This window comes from Balaenoptera physalus (genome assembly GCF_965194825.1).
Source record: "Balaenoptera physalus genome assembly, chromosome: 15".
Classification (NCBI taxonomy): domain Eukaryota; kingdom Metazoa; phylum Chordata; class Mammalia; order Artiodactyla; family Balaenopteridae; genus Balaenoptera; species Balaenoptera physalus.
Genome location: NC_138894.1, coordinates 2,655,419 through 2,675,146, shown reverse-complemented (window position 1 = coordinate 2,675,146; position 19,728 = coordinate 2,655,419). Strand labels below are relative to the sequence as shown.

The 19,728-nt window shown below is 40.6% G+C and overlaps 1 long non-coding RNA gene across 1 annotated transcript in view; it reads right to left on the bottom strand.

Annotated features, from left to right (window-relative positions):
* Positions 1 to 11,450, bottom strand: part of LOC309643649 — a 245,484-nt gene extending 234,034 nt beyond the window's left edge. Inside the window, exon 1 of the long non-coding RNA XR_014253941.1 lies at positions 11,007 to 11,450. This is a non-coding gene — a long non-coding RNA (uncharacterized lncRNA). The remainder of the gene's footprint in view (positions 1 to 11,006) is intronic.
* Between the last annotated feature and the right edge of the window lie 8,278 nt (positions 11,451 to 19,728).

The window sequence follows — 19,728 nt, the reverse complement described above, 5'->3', positions numbered from 1 at the left end:
AATAAACATGTGGAACTACATCAAAAGAAAAAGCTTCTGCGCAGCAAAAGAAGCAATCAACAAATGAAAAAGCAATCTGTGGAAGGGAGAAAATATTTGCAAACCACATATCTGATAAGGGGTTAATATCCAAAAAATAAGGAACCCTTACTACCCAATAGCAAAAAATCAAACAATCCAATTAAAAATGGGCAAAGGACCTGAATAGACATTTTTCCAAAGAGGACATACAAATGGCCAACAGGTACATGAAAAAGTGCTCAACATCACTAATCATCACGGAAAGGCAAGTCAAAACCACAGTGAGATGTCACCTCATACCTGTTAGAATGTCTTTTATCAAAGAGGTAAGAGAGAAATGCTGTTGAGAACATGGAGAAAGAGAACCCTTGGGCACTATTGGTGGGAATGTAAACTGCACAGCCTCTATGGAAAGCAGTATGGTGGTTCCTCAAGAAATTAAAAATAGAGCTACCATATGATCCAGCAACCCCACTTCTGGATTTATATGCAAAGGAAATGAAATCATTATCTCAAAGAGATATCTGTATTACCATGTTCATTTCAGCACTATTCACAATATCCAAGGTATGTAAACAACCTAAGTATCCACTGACAGATGAATGGATAAGGAAAATGTGATATATACATACAATGGAACACTATTCAGCCTTAAAAAGGAAAAAAAAAATCCCGTCAACCTTTGTGATAACGGGGATGCAACTGGAGGGCATTATGCTAAGTGAAATAAGCCAGGCAGAAAATGTTTGATACTGTACAGTATCACTTCCATGTGGAATCTTAAAAAAAAAAAAAAAAAAAAAAGTTGAACTCATAGAAACAGAGTAAAATGGTGGTTGCCAGGGGCTTGGGGGTGAGGGAAATAGGAAGAGGCTAGTGAAAGGGCACAAACTTTCAGTTATAAGATGAATAAGGTCTGAGGATCTAACGTATAACACGGTGACTATAGTTGATAACACCATATTGTATAACTGAAACTTGCTGAGAGTAGAACTTAAATGTTCTCACCAATACATTAGAAAGGTAAGTATATGAGGTGATGGAGATATGGTAATAACTTGCTGGTGGAAATCCATTCACAGTGTATAAGTATATTAAATAATCACGTTGTATACTTTAAACCCATTATAATATTGTCTATTATACCTCAATAAAGCTGAAAAACAACCCAGGTATCAACCTCACTGTATTTAACAGCTGCGTTCTCCCACCCAGTTCTGTGTTCTACCCTTCAGACCCAAAGTGCAGGCCCTCATGTCTCTGAGTCCCGATCCTGTAATGCTTTAACAGGACTGGGTGGGGAGGGTGGAGAGCCCCCCAAGTATGTCATTTTATCCTTCCAAAATCTTGACTCGTTTTTATTTCTTATGTGAGCTCACCAGCAGAGGGCGCCCTGATACCATTTTTCTTCTCCCCCTGCAAACAAAACAATTTGAACAAGTGGCCAGAAAAATCAGAATCCACTCGATTACATAATATAGCTCATTTATCATCTTTAAAAGCAATCAGATGTGCTTGTAAGGTCACAGAACATATGCATGTATCCTTCTAGATTCGAAGACAGGCTGTGTGTCACGCAGGACATGCTAAGGGATGGAAGGTAGTTTGTAGCTATTCCAAGGAACACCTAGCCTGACTTGACAAACATTATTTAATATGAAATTCTTGCAAATGATGTTTCAAGATTAACATCAAAATGCTTGCTTTTGTAAAGGGTCTGATTTCTTCGCAGTCTAAGTTAGCTGAGAATTTAGTCTTCAGTCAAGTTGGAGAACCCAAGGCTATTACTTTGCTTGATTTCTAGTCTAGGTTAATCAGTTAAATCATGTTATTTGCTTCCAGACTACTTTTAATTAGTCAGTTTGAACTTTATAAATGCAGAGTGTTTTCACCATGTCTCTTTTGGGGGTAAACTATTCTAAATCCATAAACTACCTTATTTCCTATACTGGTTTTTGTTTCTCAAGGCATTTAATGATGAATATGGACTTTACTTACCTAACTCATTTTCCCTAGGACAACCCTGTGGTCTTTAAATATTAATTTACCTAAACTTAAGTTTTGTGTTCCGTCTGATACTGTGTAGAAGGATACATGACAAAACCCACAGAACCGTACAACAGAGTGAGCCCCCATGTGAATTTTGGACTTCAGTTAATAATAGCACATAAATGTTGGTTTATTGGTTCTAACAAATATACCACAATAAAGGAAGATAGTAATAGGGAAAACTGAGTGATGGGAAGAGGGGTAGTTTTTCTACAGAGCTAATCTGCTCTAAAAAATAAAGTCTACTGACAGTCTTAAAGAAGAGAGAGAGGAGGGAGTAGAATAAGGCTCTAATCTCCCTTCCCACTCCAGGGGGAGGAGAAACTCTTTGGTAACGCCCGGCCCTGCTCCATCCTGGGCAGAGCCTTGGAGAGCGGAAGTCCGGAGAATTTGCAGTCTGCTGGTTCTTTTAGTCAGAGTTTCTGACTTCGGAGGTTACTCGGGGGCAGGGGGATGCCGCTAGAATTTGCGTTTCTAACAGTTTCTAAGGTGATGTTTCAATTGTGTCCAGGCAGAAGGGCCGCCTCACAGAGATTCCTGCCACACTGAAGCAAGGAAGCTACAGGCATCCTGACCCTCAAGCCAGGCAGTCACCATGATTAGAGGGGCCAGGCCTGTCAGCTCCAAAACCAAAAGACTGAAAACCAAACCCCAGAGTGGCCAAACAGCATCTCAGAATCCGTGTGGGGACCAGGGATGCGAGGACGTGACCTCTCCCGCTTCTCCTCACCCCCGGCACTTCACAAATTCCCTAACCAGACACAGTCCTGAGAAGGGGGCCGGCCTCCGCTGATAAGATTATTGTCACTGCAGCCGAGTGGGGGCTTAAAGTAGAAATAAAGCTCAGTTACAGAAAGAATTCCATTTGTTACACATACACACAAAACATTGAAGTTTTGGTAAACTCTTTGTTTACCAAAATTAAGATAAAAGGAAAAAAAATCCTGAAAGATCAAGAGAGAAATTCATTCTTCATCATTTGTGGTATAATATGTATTAAAATAAATACTTTCAATGATTTCATACTCCTCAGGTTTAAAGAAACATTCTTGTTCAAGCATAAGAACTGGTACAAGTTGATAATTATTTGTAAGTTTCAGTATGCTTATCAGTCTGGAACAATATCATAAAATTCAGGATATAAACCAAAAGACCTTGGAAATTTTTTGATGTTCTCACCATTTATAAATTTTTTGATGGTCTCACCATTTATAAGAATAACCATTGATTACATCTTTACAATTAATTGTAAACAATTAATTGTTTGTTATTCCTCAAGCAAGAATTCTAGTCTCTTCCATTCTGATAATGATGGATAACATAATTCATTAGCCAGGATTGTTCAATTTTATCACTACAGCAGAGTGGGAAAAATGGCTACCATATGAAGCCAATACTGAAAGAACAATTTTATTCAAAATTGCTGAGGAAGTTTCTGGCACCTTTCACCAGCCAAACTCATAATCCTGGCAAAACTGTAAAGGTGGGATATAGGAAAAAACTAGAGCTTTAAGGTTTATTTGAACATTTGCAGATGGATTTTATACAGTTGCTTCATTCAAATGGATATTCTTCGTTCAGTATCTTCTTACTACTGTCTATTTTCTGAATGGCTAGATGCTTTTCTCTGTCAAAAGTCAACTGTCTTGTCTAGACTTTGTATTTCTCACATGGGGATTATCCTCCTGTTTGTATAGTGGCAAATTCGACAGAGGAAGTAATGAGAGGGCTTTGAAAGACCCTGCCCATCACCCAGGAACTCCACTGCTCTCATCCTCGGTCGTCAGAGGAAACTGAATGAACAAATGGCACCACAAATAAACTGCAAAGCTATCCTGAGACTTGCCATACTGTTTTCTGCAGGACACCCACGTTTATAACCAGCAGGTACAGGCAGCTTCTCCTGTAGATAAAGGACAGGAACCCTTGCATGAACTTCAGCTCAGAGACCTGGGAACAACACCACTGCAGACTGCTCTTGAACCCACGGAAAGAGATCCGACCAGGTACTGTTCAAGGGGGAAACAAATCTGCAGGAAAACTCCAAGGAAACAACCTTTGAGTTCATATTTCTCAGTTAAAAAGACATGACACAGCCATTTTCTGGACTCCATGCCTGTGGGGCACGTAAACTGTGGATCTCTTGGGATTCTCCAGGAGCTTGTTTCAACAAGGAGAAAAACCTTTCCCAAGACTACCCCAGACTGTTCAATGGGAAAGTCTTCTGCTGAAATGAAACTGCTAGGTGGTGTTTCGGGGGCTCCAAGGAGCTCCGGTTCTTTACGTCTCAGCGCAGAAAGAATTCACTGAGAGGCGGTGATAGATAAGAAGTGATTTATTAGAATAGGACGCTTGGGAGGCTTACAAGGGGCAGGTGAGAAGGTGTCGCACCCCAAGAACTTAGCCGGCTACAGTTTTATAATCAAAGGAAAAGCAGGGAAGGGGTGAACATGACTTTCTTCCTCATTCTTGAGTAGACGTCATGCTTCCATCATCAGCTCCTCCTCCAGGTTGGGTGGGAGAATTTTCTTGTCCCTCCGTGGTCAAGCCGGGAATGTCATGGCCCAATGGAAATAGCAAAAAGGTGGTAACATATACTAAAAATGGTAAATCATCTCAGGTTCAGTATAATGTCATCCTTGCCTTATACTTTTGCTTTTAATGTGCCCAGAGGAGCACGTCCTAGGGGTCATTAACTTACTGAGCTCACTGGGCAGGGCGTGGGTCTCCTGCCACCATTGTTTTATTGTTTGGGGGGCATGTTTCATGCTTCTGTTGCATGGTTTTGTTGCCAAGCCAGCCTGCTTGGTTTTGTGGTTAAGCAAACCTGCTTTCTTGAGTGATCATTAACTTACAGGGGTCTCCCATGCATTTTTCTTTACTTACAATCCCCTAGTGGGATTAACTATCTAATCACCTCCTTTGTCCCTTTACTCTGTCCCTATCAAAAACATTTGGGTCAGGACCTGTGGGTACCAGGAGCCCATGACTGCATGCCCTGCTTTTTCTCGCTCTCCTCCTTCTTTTCCTCTCTCTGTCAGTTTAATATTCTAGATTGTTAATTATCAAGAGTGGAAACTTTAACATCCCTTCCTCTGATTCTGACGCTGTGGTCTCCAGGGCTAATCCCTGCCGTTCTAACAACACCGACTGATGGGCAGGAAGTACGTGAGCTCGGAGACCCAGAAACTGAGCCGCTTTCTGGGCGGATCCAGAACTCAGACGGAGGATGGGTTTGCTTTCCCAGTAGGGGGAGTGTTTCATGGTGACTGAATTCCATCATTTCTCATCTTTCTCAGCATCACAGTTAACACACACACTCCCATTCTTCTCCATCTTTATTGAGTCTGGAAAATTGAAAACCAAAACACTATATCGATTTCCTCTGATAATATTTCCAGACTCCACTGAAATCAGACCTCTTCTCAGGAAAGACGATTTCTGCCTTGTGCTCAGGTTAATTTTGAAAAAAAAAAAAATCCAATAATCGTTATCTGTTTGTGCTTTTATTGTGTTATTGTGTGTACATAGCTGTGTTCCAGCTGTTTACTCAGTTGAGGTTTTAGGAGATGTAGATTTTGTTGACTTCCAACTGTAAGCTTTTCTTCCCAAAAAATGGGTTGCAAGAAAACAGCTTTAAAGAGATATATAGGGAGGTCTCTAAAGCTCTGTGGTTTCTATAATACTAAACTTTATTTACTGAGCTCCCATTATGTGCCAAGCTCTATACGAAGGGCTATACATTTATTACCTCATTGAATCCTCAAAACATTATTTGATGCAAGGTGAAGGAAATGGGGTTCAAAGAAGTCACATAATTTATCAAGGAATTAGTATGGACCTGTGAATGAGCTCTTATGTATGTAAGGACCTATGTATGAGGTTCTAGGTATGAATAGGGTCTTTGCATGAGATATTAAATATCATTGTTGCTGAAAAACATACTTAAGATCTGTCTTTTTACTAGAACGATGCTCATCTGCAATCCAGGCATTATTTTGTCTATTACACTATTAGACTGTGAATACGGACATGTTTTGCTGCAGCTCAGGAGACAACCAAAGCCTCAGGAGGAGGTGCAAACACACAGCTTTCATGAAGTTTCCCACTTGATGCAAAACTGGGTAGACCACAGACCGCGAGATATTGCTGTAGTCTGGCAGGTACCTTAGCTGCTCTCCCTGAGCAGTCTTTGAGGGCTGCTGCTAATTATGCCTGTTTTGGGTACAGTTACACCCCTGCTATGTTATAAATGAATCTCCTTCCTTAAGCGAATATCCTCTGTGACCTCTCCCCTTCTCTCTAGCCTATGTGTCCCCTCTCAAGTTACACTAGGGGCTGGCAAACGTTTAAAATAAAGGACCCAATAGCAAATATCTGAGGCCTCGGGGGCTACGCGATCTCTCTAGCAGGTTCTCACTATTCCCATCTGTATATGAAAGCAGCTATAGACGGTACATAAATAGATGAGCACGAGTGTTTGTGATAAAACTGTGTTTACCAACATGTATAATGAGCTGGATGTGGCTTGCAGGTTGTTAATTTGCCAACTCTAATTCTAATCATAATTAAAGGACCTTAAATGAATTAAAACGTATAAAACTCTTAGAACAGGGCCTGGCATACACTAAGTTCTATATGAATTAATAAAATAAAATCAAAACTTGAATACGTGCAATTTCCTAAATATATCATGCCCTGCGTGCCCCATGCGTTTGCTCCTGTATCTTCTTCCTGAAATTTTCTGTCCCTGGATTCCTCTGTGACCTTCAGGACTCGATCCTCCAGCTCCAGGACACTGTCTTTGCTGCACATCCCCAGTAGGCATAGAGTGCCTGCCCGTTTACCCTGTGCCTCGCGCCTGCCCCATCACGGCGGCACACAGCAGCCCCCGCCCGGCCCGCGCTCCCGCAGACTGCAAGCTCGCTCACGCAGGGACTCCGTCCTCCACTTGAGTGCCTCAGTTTCTAACAGGAGAGGCTTGCAACATTTTTAATCATTGAGCAATGAAAATCTTCAAATGAATAAGCTGCAAGTTGTCCATAGGGCCCCAGTAACCAAATTCACAATCTAAACAAAAGATTATAAATCTCTTCTCCCAATTTTTTCTCATTCATCACAGACATCAGGAAAAGGAGGAGGAGACGCGTCCGCTAGGGAAGGACTCGAGTAAGTTCTACAGAAGGAAACGTTTTGAGAACAGACGGTAAAGTACCAGGAACTACAAAGTATGATTATAATAAAGGTAAAGATTTTAAAAAGAAGAAGGAAGTACCCTAAGAAGGAAGTAATATGAATGTACATGAAGGTGAGGAACTCATTTAACACTTACTATGTACGTTAAGACGTTCTGTCTTTTAGTTTTTGTCTTAAAATGAGAAGTCTTATCTATGTATGTTTATATTTATTGAACAAATATAAGTGTGTGTGTGTGTGTGAGTAATACGTGGTGGGTGTGAAAAGGATCCAAAAATTAATAAAATGCTGAAGGTAAGACTTACCAGTATATCTCTAATAAGAGGTCAAAAGTAATCGAGTACAAAAGTGTAGTGACTATCTTCTGTTTCCTACAATCCAGCATTCCTTCCCCTTTATTTTGTTAACCAAACACCCTGCTTTCCTCATTCCCATTGCTTTGGTGGGACCCCTACTCACCCTGAGCCACCCACCACGAGACCCGCCCTTGACACCCAAGGTGAGGGGCTGGCTCTCAGCCAGTTCAATCACACACTCTCTCCAGAGGTTTTAAATTTTAATGAATGGACACAAGTTCAGAAAACGATTGGCCTTGAATATCTCCAAGGAGCGCCCTGCAGACGCTCACATTTTATCCTTATTCGCTAGCTATCCAGTCCGGCTCTTCCTTTCCACTGATTCTATGACCTACCTTAAATCTTTTTTTTTTTTTGACCTAAGTTAGAAGCAGAGTCTGTTGCCCATAACCAAAACATCCTAACTGACACAATCAGAGAAGTGAGATAAGTTTAAGAGAGGGCTTCCCTGGTGGCGCAGTGGTGGAGGGTCTGCCTGCCAACGCAGAGGACACGGGTTCGAGCCCTGGTCTGGGAACATCCCACATGCCGCGGAGCAACTAGGCCCGTGAGCCACAATTACTGAGCCTGCGCGTCTGGAGCCTGTGCTCCGCAACAAGAGAGGCCGCGACAGTGAGAGGCCCGCGCACCGCGATGAAGAGTGGCCCCCACTTGCCACAACTAGAGAAAGCCCTCGCACAGAAACGAAGACCCAACACAGCCAAAAACAAATAAAAAGAAAGTCTTTCTTCTTGTTTAAAAAAATATATATATCGAGTACAGTTCCCTGTGCTATACAGTAGGTCCCTGTTGGTTATCTATTTTATGTATAGTAGGTGTATATGTTAATCGCAAACTCCTAATCGCTAATGAACTTATATACAAAACAGAAATAGACCCACAGACATAGGAAACAAATGTAATGGTTACCAAAGCGGAAGGGGGGAGGGATAAATTACAAACAGGAATAGTTTTAAGAGAAGAAAGGAAACAAGAATACAGCTGTGCTGTAGGGAAGGCAAATTTCTGATGGCTTCCCTGAGAATTTGCCTACCTTCCACCGTCGTTACCTAGCAGCTAGTCTCAGAACCAAGCTGTGGGATTTCTCTTGATCCCCACTATGTTTCTTCATCTTGGAGCATCTCTAGCCTCACCTTCAACCCCCTCAACCTCAGTGTCGAGATGACCATGCTCTCAACAGAGCAATCACTTAGGGCTTTAATTGTAAGAGCATCGGCTGAATCCACTGCCACTGTGTCTTACGAACTGATTTCTCTCCTGTGAGCTCTTCCAGGTGGAAGGATTAAGAAATAGAAACCCATCATTCTGTGAATCCCCAGGGTGTATAATGAAAGTGTTGAAAGTTAGTGACGGTAAAGCCTGCCTGGAATTATAGATGTTTACAGTTTTTTCACTTTCTTTCCCAAACAATATGATAAATCCATTCATGGATTTGACTGATGTTCAAGTAATGACAGATGAATTGATCAATTTTTTCTCTGATGGAGTTTTTACTTTTCTCTGGGTATTATCTTATAATTCTTGCCAGGAATTACTTTTTACTCAATAGAAATAATCTTAACCTCCTCAATAAATCAGCTACCGGTTTTTTTTCACATACACTATCAATAAGTTTTGGAAAATTTATTTGCAGACTTAAATGAAGAGTACCTTTGAATAAGTGAGTTTAGATTTTAGCCATCATCTAAAGATTAGTATATATTCGGACTAACAGTTAATTTCACGGGGAATTCAGCACTAGTTCAGGGGATTATCGTGCAACACACAACAAAAAGAGGTACATTTTAAAGGATGAAAAATGAATGAGGAAACAATTATTAAGGATTTCCACTGTCGTTGCCTGGACCACGAACTCCCTTATAAAAATATCACGTCTCATTCATTTGTGTCCTCAGGTCTTAACGGAGTGCACGAGCTCTCATTAATTCAATGTCCACTGCACTGAATTTAGCTAATGAAACCCACAGCACACATACATACACAAGTGCATATTTATTCAAAATAATGTTCAGGTACAGTGGAGGTCACCACTGAAATATGCAGATAGTACAATTAGTGAGAGGGAAAGAGCGAAACAATTGACCCTCTCTGTCCATCTTTTATTTTCCTACTTTTGGTAGATATTAATTCAATAAACAGTGCATTTTTCTCCAAACCCTCACTCTTACTCTAAAATGCAAAGTAAAGATGTAGAATTAAATGCAAAGTGACACTTGCCCTTGGTCTCAGGAAAGCAAGAGCAGTCAGTGAGGCCCGTAGCTCCACACTAAAAGGGAGCAACAACCATTCTACCTGGCCCGTCATGTCATTCCCTGCGGAAACCCACAGAGCCAGGCCAGCTTGTCAGCTCTCAGGAGAAATCTGAATTTTGGGGGAAATCTGGTTTTAAGGCGTTCATATATGTCAGAATTCTGTGACTAAAACACAGCAGACCTGCAGACTGAACCCAGCTCATGCAACATCTCCCTGCTCCTGGGAGAGCCAGAGAGCTAAGTAAGAGCTGAAAGCTCAGTGAAAACACATCACCAATCCCAGTAACGATCGTAACAATAAACCATTATGTTTCTACTAGTAATACAGGTTTAGGTGCACATGACTAGTATAAATTATTGGGATGGAAAGAGAAAAAGATCCTATCCACCTGCCCAAGATTTTATTCCCCAGATATAATGACCTACTTTGGCGAGGTGGAGAAAAGAAAAGAACAGACAAATGGGCCAAAATTCAGGCTCTCACCTCCTTAGCCACAGCCCAACAGCATTTAATAAGCAAAAGAATCAAGTTACTGATCGAGGGAGAAGATGGCGGAAGAGTAAGACGCGGAGATCACCTTCCTTCCCACAGGTACAGTAGAAATACATCTACACGTGGAACTGCTCCTACAGAACACCCACTGAACGCTGGCAGAAGACGTCAGACCTCCCAAAAGGCAAGAAACTCCCCCACGTACTTGGGTAGGGCAAAAGAAAATAACAGAGACAAAAGAATAGGGACGGCACCTGCACCTCTGGGAGGGAGCCGTGAAGGAGGAAAGGTTTCCACACACTAGGAGCCCCTTCGCGGGCGGAGACTGCGGGTGGCGGAGGGGGAAGCTTCGGAGCCGCGGAGGAGAGCGCAGCCACAGGGGTGCGGAGGGCAAAGCGGAGAGGTTCCCGCACGGAGGCTCGGCGCCGAGCAGCACTCAGCAGCCCGAGAGGCTTGTCTGCTCCCCCGCCGGGGCGGGCGGGGCTGGGAGCTGAGGCTCGGGCTGCGGTCGGATCGCAGGGAGACGACTGGGGCTGGCGGCGTGAACACAGCCTGAAGGGGTTAGTGCGCCACGGCTAGCTGGGAGGGAGTCCGGGAAAAAGTCTGCAGCTGCCGAAGAGGCAAGAGACTTTTTCTTACCTCTTTGTTTCCTGGTGCGCGAGGAGAGGGGATTCAGAGCGCCGCCTAAACGAGCTCCAGAGACGGGCGCGAGCCGTGGCATTCAGCGCGGACCCTAGAGACGGGCATGAGACACTAAGGCTGCTGCTGCCGCCACCAAGAAGCCTGTGTGCGAGCACAGGTCACATCCACACCGCCCCTCCCGGGAGCCTGTGCAGCCCGCCACGGCCAGGCTCCCGTGATCCGGGGACAACTTCCCCGGGAGAACGCACGGCGCGCCTCGGGCTGCTGCAACGTCACGACGCCTCTGACGCCGCAGGCTTGCCCCGCCTCCTCCGTACCGCTCCCTCCCCCCGGCCTGAGTGAGCCAGAGCCCCTGAAGCAGCTGCTCCTTTAACCCCGTCCTGTCTGGGCGGGGAACAGACGCCCTCAGGCGACCTACACGCAGAGGCGGGTCCAAATCCAAAGCTGAACCCGGGATCTGTGCGAACAAAGAAGAGAAAGGGAAATCTCTCCCAGCAGCCTCAGGAGCAGAGGATTAAAACTCCACGAACAACTTGATGTGCCTGCATCTGTTGAATACCTGAATAGACAACGAATCATCCCAAATTCAGGAGGTGGACTTTGGGAGCAGGATATATTATTTTTTCCCCTTTTCCTTTTTTTGTGAGTGTATGTGTATATGCTTCTGGGTGAGATTTTGTCTGTATAGCTTTGCTTTATAATAGCTTTATTTTACTTCACTATATTATAGCCTCTTTCTTTCTTTCTTTCTATTTTTTCTCCCTTTTACTCTGAGCCGTGTGGATGAAAGGCTCTTGGTGCTCCAGCCAGGCATCAGGGCTGTGCCTCTGAGGTGGGAGAGCCAACTTCAGGACACTGGTCCACAAGAGACCTCCCAGCTCCACGTAATACCAAACGGCAAAAATCTCTCAGAGATCTCCATCTCAACATCAAGACCCAGCTTCACTCAACGACCAGCAAGCTACAGTGAGGGACACCCTATGCCAAACAAATAGCAAGACAGGAACACAGCCCCATCCATTAGCAGAGAGGCTGCCTAAAATCATAATAAGGCCACAGACACCCCAAAATACACCACCAGACGTGGCCGTGCCCACCAGAAAGACAAGATCCAGCCTCATCCACCAGAACTCAGGCACTAGTTCCCTCCACCAGGAAGCCTACACAACCCACTGAACCAACCTTAGCCACTGGGGACAGATACCAAAAACAACAGGAACTACGAACCTGCAGCCTGTGAAAAGGAGACCACAAACACAGTAAGATAAGCAAAATGAGACGACAGAAAAACACACAGCAGATGAAGGAGCAGGGTCAGAACATACCAGACTTAACAAATGAAGAGGAAATAGGTAGTCTACCTGAAAAAGAATTCAGAATAATGATAGTAAGGATGATCCAAAATCTTGGAAACAGAATAGACAAAATGCAAGAAACATTTAACAAGGATGTAGAGGAACTAAAGAGGAACCAAGCAATGATGAAAAACACAATAAATGAAATTAAAAATACTCTAGATGGGATCAATAGCAGAATAACTGAGGCAGAAGAAAGGATAAGTGACCTGGAAGATAAAATGGTGGAAATAACTACTGCAGAGCAGGATAAAGAAAAAAGAATGAAAAGAACTGAGGACAGTCTCAGAGACCTCTGGGACAACATTAAACGCACCAACATTCGAATTATAGGGGTCCCAGAAGAAGAAGAGAAAAAGAAAGGGACTGAGAAAATATTTGAAGAGATTATAGTTGAAAACTTCCCTAATATGGGAAAGGAAATAGTTAATCAAGTCCTGGAAGCACAGAGAGTCCCATACAGGATAAACCCAAAGAGAAACACGCCAAGACACATATTAATCAAACTGTCAAAAATTAAATATAAAGAAAACATATTAAAAGCAGCAAGGGAAAAACAACAAATAACACACAAGGGAATCCCCATAAGGTTAACATCTGATCTTTCAGCAGAAACTCTGCAAGCCAGAAGGGAGTGGCAGGATATACTTAAAGTGATGAAGGAGAAAAACCTACAACCAAGATTACTCTACCCAGCAAGGATCTCATTCAGATTTGATGGAGAAATTAAAACCTTTACAGACAAGCAAAAGCTGAGAGAGTTCAGCACCACCAAACCAGCTTTACAACAAATGCTAAAGGAACTTTTCTAGGCAAGAAACACAAGAGAAGGAAAACACCTACAATAACAAACCCAAAACATTTAAGAAAATGGGAATAGGAACATACATATCAATAATTACCTTGAATGTAAATGGATTAAATGCTCCCACCAAAAGACACAGACTGGCTGAATGGATACAAAAACAAGACCCATATATATGGTGTCTACAAGAGACCCACTTCAGACCTAGAGACACATACAGACTGAAAGTGAGGGGATGGAAAAAGATATTCCATGCAAATGGAAATCAAAAAAAAGCTGGAGTAGCAATTCTCATATCAGACAAAATAGACTTTAAAATAAAGAATATTACAAGAGACAAAGAAGGACACTATATAATGATCAAGGGATCGATCCAAGAGGAAGGTATAACAATTGTAAATATTTATGCACCCAACATAGGAGCACCTCAATACATAAGGCAAATACTAACAGCCATAAAAGGGGAAATCGACAGCAACACAATCATAGTAGGGGACTTTAACACCCCACTTTCACCAATGGACAGATCATCCATAATGAAAATAAATAAGGAAACACAAGCTTTAAATGATACATTAAACAAGATGGACTTAATGGATATTTATAGGACATTCCACCCAAAAACAACAGAATACACATTTTTCTCAAGTGCTCATGGAACATTCTCCAGGATAGATCATATCTTGGGTCACAAATCAAGCCTTGGTAAATTTAAGAAAATTGAAGTCGTATCAAGTATCTTTTCTGACCACAACGCTATGAGACTAGATATCAATTACAGGAAAAGATCTGTAAAAAATACAAACACATGGAGGCTACACAATACACTACTTAATAACGAAGTGATCACTGAAGAAATCAAAGGGGAAATCAAAAAATACCTAGAAACAAATGATAATGGAGACACGACGACCCAAAACCTATGGGATGCAGCAAAAGCAGTGCTAAGAGGGAAGTTTATAGCAATACAAGCCTACCTCAAGAAACAGGAAACATCTCAAATAAACAACCTAACCTTGCACCTGAAGCAATTAGAGAAAGAAGAACAAAAAAACCCCAAAGCTAGCAGAAGGAAAGAAATCATAAAGATCAGATCAGAAATAAATGAAAAAGAAATGAAGGAAACAATAGCAAAAATCAATGAAACTAAAAGCTGGTTCTTTGAGAAGATAAACAAAATTGATAAACCATTAGCCAGACTCATTAAGAGAAAAAGAGAGAAGACTCAAATCAATAGAATTAGAAATGAAAAAGGAGAAGTAACCACTGACACTGCAGAAATACAAACGATCATGAGAGATTACTACAAGCAACTCTATGCCAATAAAATGGACAACCTGGAAGAAATGGACAGATTCTTAGAAATGCACAACCTGCCGAGTCTGAACCAGGAAGAAATAGAAAATATGAACAGACCAATCACAAGCACTGAAATTGAAACTGTGATTAAAAATCTTCCAACAAACAAAAGCCCAGGACCAGATGGCTTCACAGGCGAATTCTGTCAAACATTTAGAGAAGAGCTAACACCTATCCTTCTCAAACTCTTCCAAAATATTGCAGAGGGAGGAACACTCCCAAACTCATTCTACGAGGCCACCATCACCCTGATACCAAAACCAGACAAAGATGTTACAAAGAAAGAAAACTACAGGCCAATATCACTGATGAACATAGATGCAAAAATCCTCAACAAAATACTAGCAAACAGAATCCAACAGCACATTAAAAGGATCATACACCATGATCAAGTGGGGTTTATCCCAGGAATGCAAGGATTCTTCAATATACGCAAATCAATCAACGTGATACACCATATTAACAAACTGAAGGAGAAAAACCATATGATCATCTCAATAGATGCAGAGAAAGCTTTCGACAAAATTCAACACCCATTTATGATAAAAGCCCTGCAGAAAGTAGGCATAGAGGGAACTTTCCTCAACATAATAAAGGCCATATATGACAAACCCACAGCCAACATTGTCCTCAATGGTGAAAAACTGAAACCATTTCCACTAAGATCAGGAACAACACAAGGTTGCCCAATCTCACCACTATTATTCAACATAGTTTTGGAAGTGTTAGCCACAGCAATCAGAGAAGACAAAGAAATAAAAGGAATCCAAATCGGAAAAGAAGAAGTAAAGCTGTCACTGTTTGCAGATGACATGATACTATACATAGAGAATCCTAAAGATGCTACCAGAAAACTCCTAGAGCTAATCAATGAATTTGGTTAAGTAGCAGGATACAAAATTAATGCACAGAAATCTCTTGCATTTCTATACACTAATGATGAAAAATCTGAAAGTGAAATTAAGAAAACACTCCCGTTTACCATTGCAACAAAAAGAATAAAATATCTAGGAATAAACCTACCTAAGGAGACAAAAGACCTGTATGCAGAAAATTATAAGACACTGATGAAAGAAATTAAAGATGATACAAATAGATGGAGAGATATACCATGTTCCTGGATTGGAAGACTCAACATTGTGAAAATGACTCTACTACCCAAAGCAATCTACAGATTCAATGCAATCCCTATCAAACTACCACCGGCATTTTTCACAGAACTAGAACAAAAAATTTCACAATTTGTATGGAAACACAAAAGACCCCGAATAGCCAAAGCAATCTTGAGAATGAAAAATGGAGCTGGGGGAATCAGGCTCCCTGACTTCAGACTATATTACAAAGCTACAGTAATCAAGACAGTTTGGTACTGGCACAAAAACAGAAATATAGATCAATGGAACAGGATAGAAAGCCCAGAGATAAACCCACGCACATATGGTCACCTTATCTTTGATAAAGGAGGCAAGCATATACAGTGGAGAAAAGACAACCTCTTCAATAAGTGGTGCTGGGAAAATTGGACAGATACATGTAAAAGTATGAAATTAGAACACTCCCTGACACCATGCACAAAAATAAACTCAAAATGGGTTAAAGACCTAAGTGTAAGGCTAGACACTATCAAACTCTTAGAGGAAAACATAGGCAGAACACTCTATGACATACATCACAGCAAGATTCTTTTTGACCCAGCTCCCAGAGAAATGGAAATAAGAACACAAATAAACAAATGGGACCTAATGAAACTTAAAAGCTTTTGCACAGCAAAGGAAACCATAAACAAGACCAAAAGACAACCATCAGAATGGGAGAAAATATTTGCAAATGAAGCAACTGACAAAGGATTAATCTCCAAGATTTACAAGCAGCTCATGCAGCTCAATAACAAAAAAACGAACAACCCAATCCAAAAATGGGCAGAAGACCTAAATAGACATTTCTCCAAAGAAGATATACAGATTGCCAACAGACACATGAAAGAATGCTCAACATCATTAATCATTAGAGAAATGCAAATCAAAACTACAATGAGATATCACCTCACACCGGTCAGAATGGCCATCATCAAAAAATCTAGAAACAATAAATGCTGGAGAGGGTGTGGAGGAAAGGGAACACTCTTGCACTGTTGGTGGGAATGTAAATTGATACAGCCACTATGGAGAACAGTATGGAGGTTCCTTAAAAAACTACAAATAGAACTACCATACGACCCAGCAATCCCACTACTGGGCATATACCCTGAGAAAACCATAGGTCAAAAAGAGTCATGTACCAAAATGTTCATTGCAGCTCTATTTACAATAGGCAGGACATGGAAGCAACCTAAATGTCCATCGACAGATGAATGGATAAAGAAGATGTGGCACATATATACAATGGAATATTACTCAGCCATAAAAAGAAATGAAATGGAGGTATTTGTAATGAGGTGGATGGAGTTAGAGTCTGTCATACAGAGTGAAGTAAGTCAGAAAGAGAAAAACAAATACAGTATGCTAACACATATATACGGAATCTAAGGGAAAAAAAAAAAAAAGGCCATGAAGAACCTAGTGGCAAGACGGGAATAAAGACACAGACCTACTAGAGAATGGACTTGAGGATATGGGGAGGGGGTGGGGTGAGATGTGACAAAGTGAGAGAGTGGCATGGACATATATACAATACCAAATGTAAAATAGGTAGCTAGTGGGAAGCAGCCGCATAGCACAGGGAGATCAGCTCGGTGCTTTGTGACCACCTAGAGGGGTGGGATGGGGAGGGTGGGAGGGAGGGAGATGCAAGAGGGAAGAGATATGGGAACATATTGTACATGTATAACTGATTCACTTTGTTATAAAGCAGAAGCTAACACACCATTGTAAGGCAATTATACTTCAATAAAGATGTTTAAAAAAAAAAAGAATCAAGTTACTGAATTGTTTACTTTTTTAAATAAAATACTATTCTTTCTATAATAATGCCACATTTATTTTTATTTGAAATACTTAAGTAGAAAAATAAAAGGAAGAGTGCAATTACAAGGATTAGGCCAAGGATTAGGAAAGCATGGTTAACAGGACTTTCTGTAGTCTATGCGCTACAGTATGTAAAAGCGTACGTAGGGAGCTCTGGGTCAGCAAGGAAAGAGAGAGATGAACAATAATACAAATCTTGTCTTGCTTACTCACAATACCAGCACAGTGTGAGCCAGTGCTTATTCCGAGAGGATCACAAGTGCGTAATTACATGTATCTTTAAATAAAATTTGACTTTTATGACTCAACTTTCATGGCATGCAAAAAAAAAAAAAAAAAAAAGATTAAAAAGCTATTATGGGGACTGCCCTGGTGGCACAGTGGTTAAGCCTCTGTGCTCCCAATGCAGGGGGCCCGTGTTCGATCCCTGGTCAAGGAACTAGATCCCACATGCATACTACAACTAAGAGCTCACAAGCCACAGCTAATGAGCCAGCAAGCCGCAACTAATGTCCCGCACAACCAAATGAATAAATAAACAAATATTTAAAATATAAAAATAAAATATTCTTAAAAAAATGTTACTCTTAAAAAAAAATTATGCACATAAGCCTGGCATATAGTTGGTGATCAATATATATTTGTTGAAAGAATGGATTGTTTTCTTACCATGTTCAGCACAAGAGCATATATGGGTCTTAGACATTTATAACTAAAATTAACAGGAACATACCACTGGGTCTGCTTATGTAACCATCTAAAAGCCATTAATTATAGACTTATTGCAGTTAATAAAATTCAATCTGAATATAAACATAAAAATATATACAATTAAGAAATACATAGAAATTATAGGTTAAATTGCTTTACTATTATTTGGACCAAAGGTGAACTCTTTGCATACGGAATAAATCTTCTTTTAATAATCCAGGGTGTCTCTAAAACTATTTTACATTACGAGTATAGGTAAAATGTTTATCCTTAATAAAATTTGGAAATCTATTTGTTTATTTATTTTAAGGAGTTAATCAGTAATATAAATAATTACAGTGTTAATTTCTGTTCATTTTTATATCAAATACCTTCTGAACATCCACATCTATTAAGTTGTTGAATCATTGGTTGGATAGTGGTAAAGATAACGTTCATTTCTGTTTTCTTCCTTACTGAGCAGTAATGTCAGAAGCAGTTACTTACAGAATGTGTTTACATTCAACATGAACAGAGTAAACGATCAAAATCATCAGTTACAATGTGCAGAACATGACACCCAATCCAGACGATTCTCACTGTGACTAAGGAATGATTAATGTCTCACTGCTATGAATCAGAGAAGATGCACCAAATGGCCCATTACACTCACATTCACAGACTCACTGTAAAATTGAATTAAATGCTTACAGAGTTATTCATCTCTAAAATAGCAAGATAATTATTAGAAAAAAACTAGCAAAGAGACCTATCTTTAGTTTCTAGTTTTTATGATATTTATCCCCTAAAAATCTAGGATTCCACAATTTTAAACATAATAGTCCCCAAAAGATAGCAGATGTATCTTAGATGACATCAGACCTGCTTGGTGATACTGGGAATAAAAGAAATTGTCTTATACAACATTGTAAATCAACAGTATTTCAATAAAATTTTTTTAAAAAAAGAAACTGTCTTCCGTGGTTAAGGAGTAGGTCTTCATGTCTGCTGGATTAAAGCTGGGCTCTTCACTACAATATCAAATTTCTCCTAACAGGAGAGCATGATTTCTCTCTGGCAACAAGAGTGATGGATGAAGAATTGGCTTATCTATTTCCCTCTTCACTTCTAAGTAATACTAATAATAGTAATAATATTAGTACTAACACTAATAATAATTCATGTGAATAGCAGGTGGAAAACTAAAGTCCATTCCCAATTATTCATCTTAACTGGGTTTTAATTTCCTTAAATGCATAAAATATTTCTTGTGAGTACTTAGTACAGAATCCTTTATGTTACGAAAGAAAAATATACAGAGTTCAAGAATCTCCTGGGCTAACACAATTTTGTTTTGTCATTAAAATATGATGTTGAAATTCTGAAACCTCTATACACATGTACTGGAAGTGAACAACCAAGCAAGTGATGGAAGATGATGGAAATCAGGTATCTCACTGTTGGAGTTGGAGGCTGCAGAAAGTGAGGGGAAGAGGCTCAAATGACCCCTTGGGAGCTGGACTAGATTGGGGGACATCAGTATGAAC